At 30.5% G+C, this 12,458-nt stretch overlaps 1 long non-coding RNA gene across 1 annotated transcript; it reads left to right on the top strand.

Annotated features, from left to right (window-relative positions):
- The first annotated feature begins 11,164 nt into the window (after positions 1–11,164).
- LOC111405957 lies at positions 11,165–12,323 on the top strand. Its single transcript, XR_002704908.1, has 2 exons — positions 11,165–11,287; positions 12,265–12,323. It is a non-coding gene; the product is annotated as an uncharacterized LOC111405957 (long non-coding RNA).
- Positions 12,324–12,458: the final 135 nt, after the last annotated feature.

Genomic DNA, 12,458 nt, shown 5'->3' with positions numbered 1-12,458 from the left:
GCACAGTTAACAAAAGAAGTGAAATTTTGATATTCTATACACATTGAAGCTGCTAATATAATACTACAAATGCAAGAGTTCACTATTTTCTACATATATTTTAATTTCTTCATATTATATATATATATATATATATACACACACACATTGAAGCTGCTACTATAAAAATGGTTGTACACGACCAAGATAAAAGCATCCAAAGATAGACAAACATTCTATCTATGAAATAGGAAAATTTGATTTTACTCAGAATTATGTTATCAAGACTTTTGAACAAACTATTTCAATTAATAGTTCAAATGCATTTATTAATTTATTTTCAAAAGAATCAATTGAATCGCATAGAAAAAGATTTAAATATCTTCGTGTTGGTTTAGTTCAAATTGCTGTTAAACCATTGTTTAGACTTGGTTTAGACATTCCAATACTTATTACTCTTAGAGATAAGAGACATCTAAACTTCAAAAACTCTTTACTTTCACTTCTTGAATCAAATCTTGAAAGTGGTCCAGTTTTTTCAAACTGTTATCCAAATTTCTCAATAAAGCTTTCAGATGGAGCAGTTTTAAACGCTTTAAATCTTCATATTCAAACTCGAAATCTTGAGTTTGATAATCGATCAAATGCTTTTGCTGTAATATACAGGATATATTACAAACTCATGAATACTCAACTCAATATTGGCGCTCTCAGATCCTCTCCAAAAGAAGAAAGTCTTTTGGTTGAAGTCAACCCTTTTCATTCAAGTGTCGAAATTCCTAAAAGAATTCCTTGGAATCTTCAATCCAGAAATTTAGAATGGAATTTTGATAATATTCAAGCTCCAATTCCAGCTCAAACAAATTCAACTCCAAATGAAATTTTAACTTTTTCTGATGGAAAAGCTAAGGTTATTTTTCAAGGATCTTCATCTAGAATTCCTAGATCTAACCCTTTTAGATCAAATAGATCTGAAGAAAGAACTAAGAATTCTTTTCAACCCTCGAGAAATTCTACTTCAACATCTTTTAAAGGAGTAGATTTTACTCCTAATATTCCAAACCCTTTTTATCAACCTAAAGAAAAAGAAGAAGAAACTGAGCAACCAGGGTTTCCTACTCTTTCTGATATGGTTCCTCCTTCAAATTCTGATTTTGATCATCAATGTAATGTTATTTCTTCTGAAATTGATAGAAGAAAAGAATTTAAAAATGATCAAAATATTCAAATAAAAAATTTTCGAAAAATTTTTAGACATCAATTTTCTTCAAAAGAAAAAGAACAATTTTGGGAAGATTATTTTGAATCTTCTACAGAATTAAGCTTTTATAATTGGATTCAAATCAAAGTTTTTGGAAAACAACTTGAAAAACCTCAAATTTTTACTACAAAAAATACTTCAAAATCATGGAAAACTCCTGACGGAAATACTTTCCAATCTATTCATCCTCCTTTACAAGACATTTCATATACCCATGGTAAAACTGAAATTCTTGCATCTCCACTCAAAAGAGTTTCAAATTCTAAAGAACGACTTGATGAATCTCAAGTTGTTGCTAAGGATATAAAAAATATTCAAGCTCAGAACAATTTTACAAATATTGTTCTTCAATCTGTTTGTTCTCAACTTAATCGTATTGAATCAAACTCTGAATCTGAAACTTCTACTGTTCCAAAAGATTCTTTTAAAGAATATCGAGTCAGTAAAAGCAAAGACAAAAACATTTCAAAACCGTCTTCATCATCTCCGATTTTCAAAAATGATGATATTCTTCCTACTTTTGAAAAATCTACACAATCTCTTTCAACAGAAAATGAAGTTCTTTCTAAACTTGTTAATCAATTAAAAAAATTTCATGTTTCAAAAAATATTAATACTATCGATTTTGATGAAATCGAAAATCAATTTACTGATGAAAAATTTGATCAGATTAACAAACTCAGAAAATCTGATTATCAAAATATTCCAAAATTTTATCCTCGTCCTTCATTTCCAGATCAACTTTTTGAAGAAAAATTGCCTCCTCAAAGATCATACGATGGTTCTTCCGGTGTGGAATGGAACATAGATGGTCTTACTGAACATCAAATTATCAATCTTTTAGGACAAATGACCATTTGTTACAAAACCTTTTTGGCAAAAGGAGCCACAAGGCTTCAAGCCATTAACAATATTGTTCTTGGATTCACTGGACAGCTTGGTCAATGGTGGGAAAATTATCTCTCATCTACTTCAAAAGAACAGTTAGTCAGATTTCATAGTGGAGTCTGGTCTGGACCTCAAATCAACTATTCAACTATCAAAAAAGAGATTCTTTCAATAGTTCTCTGTATTTCCAAATTTCAAGATGATTTGATCAATAAAAAATTTATTTTAAAAACTGATTGCAAAGTTTCAAAAGATGTTTTACAAAAAGATGTAAAAAATCTTGTTTCCAAACAAATCTTTGCAAGGTGGCAGGCAATTTTGTCCTGTTTTGATTTCGAAATTCTATTTATTCAAGGAAAATCAAACTTCTTGGCAGATTTCCTCACAAGAGAGTTTATTCAAAAGAGTGAGAAAAATGAGTTGGGCAAAGAAAGTTGAAGAAGAAGAGGATTCTCAAAATCCTTTTCAAACAAAAACCTCAAGAAAGAAGAAAAGTTCAATTCCTTTCTTCGAAGATCCCCCAAAGGATCAAAAGGAAGCTTCATCTTCCTCAAATACTCTTTCAACCTTCGTCAAAAAACTCGATCAAAAATAGGAGAAGAAGAAATTATTCAAAATATCATTGATAGGATTGATAATCCTAAACTTAAAGAAAGATTTTCATCTTTAACTTCTTCCTCTACATCAAAAGAAAATTTTGATGATATTAATCTTACAAATATTCTTCGTCGTGCTCAAAAGAAATTTTCAAAAGTTTCTAAACCTTCAATTCCTGACCTTCAAGGTGAAGTTAAGGAAATGAAATCTCAAATTTCAAAACTTGAAAAATATGTTCAAGATATTCGTATGGAAGTAGTTTGCCTTAAAGCAAAAGACTTAACCAATGAACATTATTCTCAAAATAAAGGAAAATCCAAAGTTTCCTCAAAAACTCCTTCATATCATTCTCATCATTCTGAATCATCTTCATCTGATTTTTCATCTACTTCAAAATTCCCTCAAACTGAAGAAGAAAAGATTAATGTTATTAATCGAATTCAACTTCAGAAATGGTACTGCAATATGACTATTGTAGTTAATAAAGAATTCAAATTCACTACTCGTGTTTTGATTGATTCGGGTGCTGATCAAAATTGTATCAAAGAAGGACTTATCCCTACAAAATATTTTGAAAAAACTACTGAACGCCTATATGGTGCTAGTGGTAAAAAACTCAATATTAATTACAAAATTTCAAAAGCTCATGTTTGTAATTCAAATATTTGTTTCAAAAATATTTTTTATTTGGTAAAAGATCTGGATCAAGATGTAATTCTTGGTACTCCTTTTATTGTTCAAATTTATCCTTTTAAAGCTGATTATAAAGGATTAACTACAAAAATTTTTGGAAAGAAAATTCATTTTGAATTTTCAAATCCTCCTTCTTATAAAGATGTTAATTCTTTAAAAGAAGCTGCAATTTCAAAAATAATTCATAATATCAATTTAAAAAGAAATCATGTTAAATTTCTTAAAGAAGAAATTTCTTTTCAAAAAACTGAAAAAAGATTAGAAGAGGATTCTTCTATCAAAAATCTTATTTTAAATTTACAAAAGAAGATTGAACAAGAGATTTGTTCAACTATTCCAAATGCTTTCTGGGATAGAAAGAAGCATATTGTTTCTCTTCCTTACAATTCTGATTTTCATGAATCAAATATTCCTACAAAATCTCGTCCTATTCAAATGAAAAAAGAATTACTTGATTTTTGTATCAAGGAAATCAACGATTTACTTGAAAAGAAATTAATTCGTCCAAGTAAATCTCCATGGAGTTGTTCTGCATTTTATGTTAACAATTCTGCTGAAATTGAACGAGTTGTTCCACGCCTTGTTATCAATTATAAACCACTCAATAGTGCTCTTCAATGGATTCGTTATCCTATTCCTCAGAAGAAAGATCTTCTGAATCGTCTTTCAAAAGCTATCATCTTCTCAAAATTTGACATGAAGTCAGGATTCTGGCAAGTTCAAATTAAGGAAGAAGATAGATACAAAACTGCATTTAATATTCCCTTCGGATCTTTAAGTTTAGGATTATCAATCCTATCAATGATATTTTGAATAATTTCTTCTTCTCCTGTTAAGACATTTATAGTTTTGCAACCACAAATTTCTTTATCATTTGAAGAAGTACAAGAATCAGAATTTTGAGTAGATTCATAATCAGAATCTTCTTGATTAATAAAAACTTGTTCTAATTCAGAGTTAGATTCATTATCAGAACTAGACTGAATAAGATTGAGAAGTTGAATTTTAGTATCTTCATCAATTTGAAGCGTACTGATTTTTTCTTTGAGAGGGCATCTATTGGAATAATGACCAGTTTTGTTACATTTCCAGCATGTAACTTTTGAACTTTTCTTTTGAAAGTCTTTTGTAAATTTTCTTTTGGAAAATTGTTTTCTTTTTGAAAATTTCTTTTTGTGAAAATTTTCTTCAGGAAAATATTTTCTTTTTGAGAATTTTTTCTTATGAAGGATTTTTCTTGATTTTGAGGAAGGCGGTAAGATTTTCTCAAATCCATATTGTTCACAGAAAGATCCTAACTCATTTTGAGTTTGAGCCTTTTCTGCTTTCAATTTAGATTTAAGTTTTAAATCATTACATAAATTGAGAGCTTCCTTATTAATGAAATTGATAATTTCACCATAAGTAATATGTTGAAGGTCATTATTTTCTTCTAAAATTGAATTTTTCACTTTCTCAGCGAAAAGCTTTGGAAGTCCTGAAATGAATTTTTCTTTCCAAAAAGATTGTTGACAATCTTCTCTTTGCATGATACGTGTTAAAAACATATCTTTATACCATCTAAAATCTTGAAGTTTTGGACATCTTAAATTCATAAGAATATCATTTTGAAATTGAATATAATTTTCTGGAGTACCAATAAAATGTTTGATAATAGCTAGTCCAAGAACGGAATAACTGTCATTAATATCTTCTCCTTGTTCATTTTTGATAATATTATTATTTTCATCACGTTTAACAGCAGAGAAAATAATATTTTTTGAAGTAGATGAGAGAGTCCTCAACTCCTTCAAACTTCAAAAAAGCTGTTCAAAATTCTGGCAAACTTCCTCAAATTAATCCTCCAAACTCTTTCAAATACTTTACTAAGAATCTTTCTGATTGTGTTCTTACAATGGAAAGTTCTTGGATCAATCGTTATGGCGGTCTTGATGATTGCCTTGAATCAATTCTTCCAGAAAACTTTTGGTTCATGCCATCAAATATCCAAAAAACTAGAGATTACTACGAAACCATTCTTTCTTTGACTGGTTCTGCATTAATCTTTTATACTCCTGAACCAAGAGATAAATCAAATATTATGTTTTCAAAAATTTCAATTCTAAGAGTTCTGTCTTATGAAGACTGGGGACAGAATCCTTAGGAAGAAAAAAGATTAAATCTCTCAAAAACATTTTTCACTTGTCAAGATACTTTCAATTATTTTGATTATCAGAATGCTTGGTATAAAGCTCTTCTTTTTAGGCCTGTTACCCATTCTTGGTTTATCAATTTTAATCAAAATTGTAACCCTCATTTTCCGAGTTGGTTTCAAACTTGGTTTCAGTATCATGGACTTGAAGAACAAATTTTGCCCAGTCTAGTTCTTCAAGGATATGAATACTTCAAAAGAGAGGCAAAACCTTTTCTCAAGCCTCAAGAAAATCTTTTGTTTCAATTTGCTTTCAATATGAAAGTTTCATGGATTTTCTGTTGGGACTTCTTCCATTATGAAAATCTTCAAGATATGTTCTCAACCCACAAAATTACAAGAAGATTCAAGATCAAATGGTGGGCAAAGTTCAAAGAAACAAATTGTTGTCCAAAAGCAGTTCAATCATGGATACAAGAACAAAGAAATTTGGGTGTACCTAAATTTTCAAAGAAAGAACAAGAAGATCAAGCTGATTTTTTGACTGAAAAACAAAGAATCATTGCAATGTTATCAAAATGTAAAGATCCCAAAGAATTATTAGAAATTTATGATCAAATTTCTAAACAAGGATCTTCAAAAACAAATGAATCTGATCAAGAAGAGGAATCTCAATATTCTCAAGAAACTGATAATGGTGATGACCTAGTTGATCTAGGTGACTATAAGGAGTTTCTTGCTCAAGAGAAAGCTGCTAAAGCTCAAAAGAAGGCTTCAAAGAAAACTTCAAAATGACTACATGGACCCAGTTTTCTTGATGAATTGAGAAATTCAAGGGTCTATCAAGCAAGAGAAATTCTTCTCAATCTCTGTCCAATTCAAAATCGGTGGTGCCACATTTGTCAAGATTCCTATCAACTTTGTGTCAGACATCAATATCTACTTTAATAAAGAAAAAGATTATCTTTATTAAAGAAAGTCAAAAAATTGGAAACTTTTGACTAAAGTTGATACTGCTTTCCAAGATGCTCCATTATGATGTCGTCCACTTTTCTTTTCAAGATTCTTTCCCCAAAACGAAAGAAATTTCAAGTCCGGACTTCATTATAAAAAGAGTTCAAGATTTCATTTCAAGGGAGAGCGAATTCAGCAAGAAGAAGTTTTACTTTTCTTTGTAATTTGTTCTCTCAAATATCTTTCAATCATCTCTGTAATATTTAAATCTTCTCCAATTATCAATAAAAGTATCAATTTTCATAAATTACTGTTCTTCTATTTCATCTCCTATCCTCTGGGTCTTTATATATTTTTTTTAATTTTTTATTATTATTTTTTTTTTTGTGAAATCATTTTTGTTAGTTGTGGTTTGTTATAAATAAATATAATGCACGCACTCATCCACAAAAGCCATGCATTTGATCATGTGAATGGTTTAATTTTTATACAAAGGGACAAGTAGTATGATATTGATGAAGTTTTTATATTGCTTTTTTGTGGATTCATTTTATTAGTTAGATGGATAATTGTTTTGATTGTACATAATCAAATACACGATTATTTCCTTGTGTAAATCTGATCGAGATTGAACCAAATGGAAAGATATGATCTAAGCAATAACTAAAAAAGGTTTTCATTTTTTAATCTATGAACATTCTTCTTAACTTTGATAAACTCATGTGCAACGCATGTTTATCACACTAGTTTTTTAGATAAATTCAAGGGATTGAACAATCAACTTTTGAGGAACTCGAGTTTGGGGTTGAGTAAGCTGACATTTGACTTAAAGTATTTGTTGGTTTGAACACGATCACATAATAACTTAGAAACTTAGGGTGAGTTTGATCGATAGTATGAAATTTACATAGAAAGAAAATATATATTCTAGACAATTGAATTGTTTAAAAATTATTTGTATGAAAATTGTCAATTAAATGTGTTTGAACGATTTTATTTTCAACCTAGAAAATGTTATATTTGTCCATTTTTTATTAGTAGGTAAATGTGGGAGAGATGTGATAGATGAGAGAGAAAGAAATAGTAAATTACTCAGAAAATAAAAATCCACTCATTTTAGAGAATATTTTCCATATTTTCATGTGACCAAAGGTAGAATAATATTTTCTATCAAAAAAATATCAATCAAACAGTGCAAAAGTAGGAATTTGAATGAAAAATGATATTTTCATGAAAAATATTGACAATCAAACACATTATATTGGTACTTTGTGACATTAAGAACCTATTTGATTCTCATTAATCAGGAAAAAAATGAGCATTGAGTGGTATTTTTAGGAGAATGTTTGGTTAAAATAGGGAAAAGTTTTTCGAACATTTTTTCCCCCAAAGTGGCGGAAGCATTTCTTTTGGCTTTCTTCTATCAAGTTTTGGTACGAACTTTTTGAAATTTAATTTTTTTTTCAAATTTATTTTTAAAAACACATTGTCCATTTAAATGATTTTGTTTGTGGACTAATGACTTTTTCCTATTTTTTTAACCACAAATTCTTTTTTCTATTTTTTAACTACAAATTTTCCAAAAAAATATAATTTTTCATAAAATCTATCATAAAATGTTTTACAACAGACGGACCCATATTCTTACTTCTCTGCATTTGCAGTGCAAAGTTGAGGGCTAGAAGTTGCATTTTGGACGAATTGATCTCAGGCAAAGCTGATAGAGTGTCTTATGCCTTACAGTATGGGCTTGTCTTCACGTACAGGGCAGAGGTAGACACCAGGGGTGAGGCCGGCACAAATTTTTATTAATGCAAGTTGGTCCCACCGACCCGCCCTTACAGTTACGGGCTTTTAAGGCCCCTGTATGAATAGTGCCATGTACTTATGGCATTATTCCTTACAGTATACCTTGAAAATGTAGGTTAAGTTTTGAGAGTTTCACTATAATTTTCTACTGTTACTACCGCCCCATTTGAGCCGTATTCTTTTCAAAAATACATTATTAAGTAGTAATTTGACATTTCAACCACATATTCTTTAATAAAATAATATTACATGCAAATCTAAAATTTTTCCTAATTTTTTAAACATACATTCTCCATCAATTTACTATTTTAAAATACATTATTTCAAAATAATATGGCCCAAACACACTACATCTTGTTGCTTTATTTTCCTTTTCTTTATTTAGCGCATGTCTGGGCGTAATTGTTGTTAAAAAAAAAAAAAAAAAAGTTGATCTTTCAATCACCTCACTAGTCCCCCGCCTATTTGAAATACAGCCAAAGTTCTGCTAATTTTTGGAAAGCATAGTGTTTTAACATAAACCAAAAGTCCATCATGCCCTTTTCGTCTTTTTATAATTTGACAGCAATATTTGATTGGCCCTACAAAGTGAATCGATTTTGAGGACAAATTTGGAATATGAGCAAATAGTAAGTACAACATATAGGCCTCGTTTGTTTTCCATTTTTGAAAGAATGAGAATGAAAAATATAGTCATTACGAGCCCCACACAAGAAATAAAAATTCAAATTTGATGATTTGATGTGATAGATAACAGTCATATTTTTTATTTTAATGAGAAAAGAATGAAAAACAAACAGAGACATAATCAGAAAAGTAGTCAGATATTTGTGGAATAAAATAGTGATATATTGGCCCCAACTGTCCTTTTTTTAAAAAAAAAATTGGCACTTAATCCGCCCTAACAAGGGCTTAAAGACAAGGCAAATACATCATTTTACATAACTTTAATTACCAAAACGGCTGGAAAGCAAAATTAACTAATTATTGAAAGATCGAGGATGAAATGTGCTAGTAAAATTGGTCGAGGGATATTTGTTACTAATCTTAATAGTTGGGGGATAAAACATGCAATAAGTCATTTTATATAATAATGAAATTTTTGGAAAGTGCTAACAAACACTTGCATTAGCCGGACACGGTGTAAGTAATGAAATTATGCCATGTTTGAGCCTTATTTTTTCAAAAATGTATTTTTTCAAATATCATTTTCAATCATACATTCTTCCATAAAATAATTATACACGTATTTTAAAATCTTTTTCCTATTTTTTAACCTTACATTCTCCATAAACTCATCTTCCATACTTCCATACCTGAATTAGACTACTCCTATTAAGTTAGTCTTGCAAAGTGGAACCTAGTTCCTAATAAGTTATATCCCCGGTTAAGTTCCGAACTTAATCACTTGGACTCTTAAGACGAATCCCCTTTTACAGTAGAAAGAAGGTGTGGACCAATTAATTCTGATGGTCAAAAAACTCCATTGTTGGCTTTCAAAGGTGATTTTGATCATTTAAGGCCAGAAATTGATGCAATTGGAAGAATGTTTATATTATCATTTAAGAAGGGCATGAATATAATGTGGTATTAGGGATGATAAAAGATTGTAGTATCATTTCATCACACATTGCCTTGTCTCTGGTTCACAAAATAAGTAAATGTGAATATTTTAATCTTCTTATTGTCACTCTCAAATGTTGTCAATTTCGATATGTAGACCAAATAATACAGCCCAAGCAAAAATTCTTAAATTTATAGAGATCCATATGTGATATTTCATCGAGGTCAAATTGTTAAGAAAGTATAATGAGCAAGAACACTGTTGACCCCGCCAAGAATTTCCCCATCCCATTCCGTCCCCATCTCCACTTAAGTGGGGGGCGAGATGGACGAGGTCAGTCCCAATACTCGTTTTATTTATAAATATGATATATTGTTTGAAATTTTTTTCTCAATTTTTTTTTTTCACTTAAAAAAAAAAAGAAAAAGAAAAATTTAAATGGATCTGGGACTATGATCCCCTGCTCCTGATATAGAACTGGTTTATTAGCCCCATCCTTGCCCCATTCGGGTAGATCCCTGTAGGAATTGAGGATTCCTCATCTCATTGCCTTCTCCAATACAACTCATTCATTAGCTAGGCATGAATAAATAATAAATGATGATCGTTTTTCTTACCAATGAATTTAACAAATAATCACAAAATTTTAATTCAAGTTAATTTTACAATCTAGATCCATTTACACAAATTTTTATACTCACTTCTAAAGATACCAAATAATGACGATTAATAGTACTCAATTGTTATATTGGTTTAAATTAAGCCCTGTTTTGATGGTCATTATTTGAAAAAAAAAAAAAAATTGTTTTGAACAATGAATTTTAGAAAAATGTACAGTTAAAAAATAGAATATAAAATTGAGTTTAAAGTATTTTATTGTGTGAATATGTTGTTGAAAATAAGTATTGCAAAAAAAAAAAAAATAGTTTTCAAATAATAATTGTCAAAAAGGGGTTAAAACTGTTATTAATTGTCAAATACGTTGATAGGAGACATACGAAAGAGCCGAGCCATTCCATGGTTTTAAATTATTTCAATATTTTCATATCTCTGGAACTATATTGTGATTAGAGTTACATAACAAAATTTAACTCAACGTTATTTTATTATTTACGTTATACCAAAAAAGTAATGCCATTCGCATCTAATGACAAATAAAATGAATTCACTTTTTGTTGTAAATTAAAAGGATAATAATTGGATTTTATTCGGATCCAGGCTAATCCAACCCGGTTCAACATAACAAACCCAACATGTCTTTTCACTTAATGGATCGGCCCATATATAAATATAGAGCTAGGGTTTATTATTTCTCCACAGCTTTAAAGAAGAGTTGCGCACCGAGATAGAGAGAGGGAGAGGGGAAGAGAGAGACGCCGCCTGGTAGATTGTTGCCACCACCAGCAAAATGGTCAGCTATCCTCATATACCTATATGATTTATCTTTATTAGTACGGATATAGACTTGTTATTGTATGTTAAAGAGCTTGAATGCAATAAGCTGAACGAGTACGAACTTAATTGATTTGGATTCAGATGTGTATTTGTTTGTTTGTTTTTTCCCATGGACAATTTTGTATTTCCAATTTTTATTTAAGTTTTAAGTCGGCATTCAACGAAATATTACTGGATTTGGATGACAGTTTAGATGGGTTTTGCACTGAGGGATTGAGATATTTTGGAAAACTGTGCCTGAATGTGTTGTATAATTGTCACCCGCACTTCTTGTTTTAAAGTAATACTTAAAATGCTTATCACTTACTGCAATTATATCCTTGCCTGTTCAGATGAATAGATGATAGGTTGCCCCAATTTGTACCACCACATAATAATTACCAAAAGATTCATATAGGGGTGGCAAAAGACCGATTAATTGCTTGGCTCGTTAAAGCTCGGCCAAATGGACGGCTCAGGCTCGTTTTGGGACTAGCCAAAGCCCGAGCCGAGCAGGAGGTTCGCCAAGGCTCAGCTCGTCGAGCTCGCGAACAGCTCATGGGCTCGTAAAAAGTTCGAACAAAAAAGTCAAGAAAATTTTAAAAAATCTTGAGCTCGTGGGCTGCCCTCGAGCACCAGCTTGTGATGAGCCAAGCTCGTGGGTAGATGGGCTGAGATGGCTCGGCCAGCCCATTGCCACCACTATTCATAGTGAACTTTTTCCGGCCATATGTCTAAATAATATCCTTTTCTTTATTTTTTTAAATACCTCTTGACATAATACGTGGAACCTCTTATGAGCTGCATGACGAATCCTGGAAAAAAGAGAGAGGAGTTGAAACCTCTCAATGACAATTGTTTACTCTTGCCATTTTTGTTCGCCCCATATATCGTTTACTTCTGCTTTTATTATCATGACATTTCTTGTGCTTTTGTATTGGTGTGGAATTACAGGCGAGAGGTTTGAAGAAACACTTGAAGAGGCTCAATGCCCCAAAACATTGGATGTTGGACAAACTTGGTGGTGCTTTTGTAAGTTAATCGTTCTGATCTAGTTTTTGGTTTCTGTGGCTTAATGCTTTTTTTTTTTTTTTTTTTTTTTGCTTTTTTTTTTTTTTTTTTTTTTATTTTTTTTTTGTCTTTTTGCT

Source organism: Olea europaea, chromosome 12 (assembly GCF_002742605.1).
Source record: "Olea europaea var. sylvestris chromosome 12, O_europaea_v1, whole genome shotgun sequence".
In the NCBI taxonomy this organism is placed as follows: Eukaryota; Viridiplantae; Streptophyta; class Magnoliopsida; order Lamiales; family Oleaceae; genus Olea; species Olea europaea.
The sequence above is the reverse complement of the archived record's forward strand: the minus strand, read 5'-3'. Positions and strand labels throughout refer to the sequence as shown.